Below are 229 nucleotides of genomic sequence, written 5' to 3' on the forward strand. Positions count from 1 at the left end.
CTGCTTTCCAATGGTCCATTCCTGGATTACTCATATATCTGCCTAAAACCCCAACTATGAACGCTATATCTGGACGCATACATACTTGAGCATACATAAGACTCCCTACAACTGATGCATAAGGAATCTTTTGCATTTCCTGAATTTCCAGATTTCCTTTAGGGCACTGATTGAGACTAAATTTGTCTCCCTTAGCAATTGGAGTATCCATTATTTTACAGTCCTGCAT

The sequence above is a fragment of the Lupinus angustifolius genome, chromosome LG16, assembly GCF_001865875.1.
Source record: "Lupinus angustifolius cultivar Tanjil chromosome LG16, LupAngTanjil_v1.0, whole genome shotgun sequence".
Classification (NCBI taxonomy): Eukaryota; Viridiplantae; Streptophyta; class Magnoliopsida; order Fabales; family Fabaceae; genus Lupinus; species Lupinus angustifolius.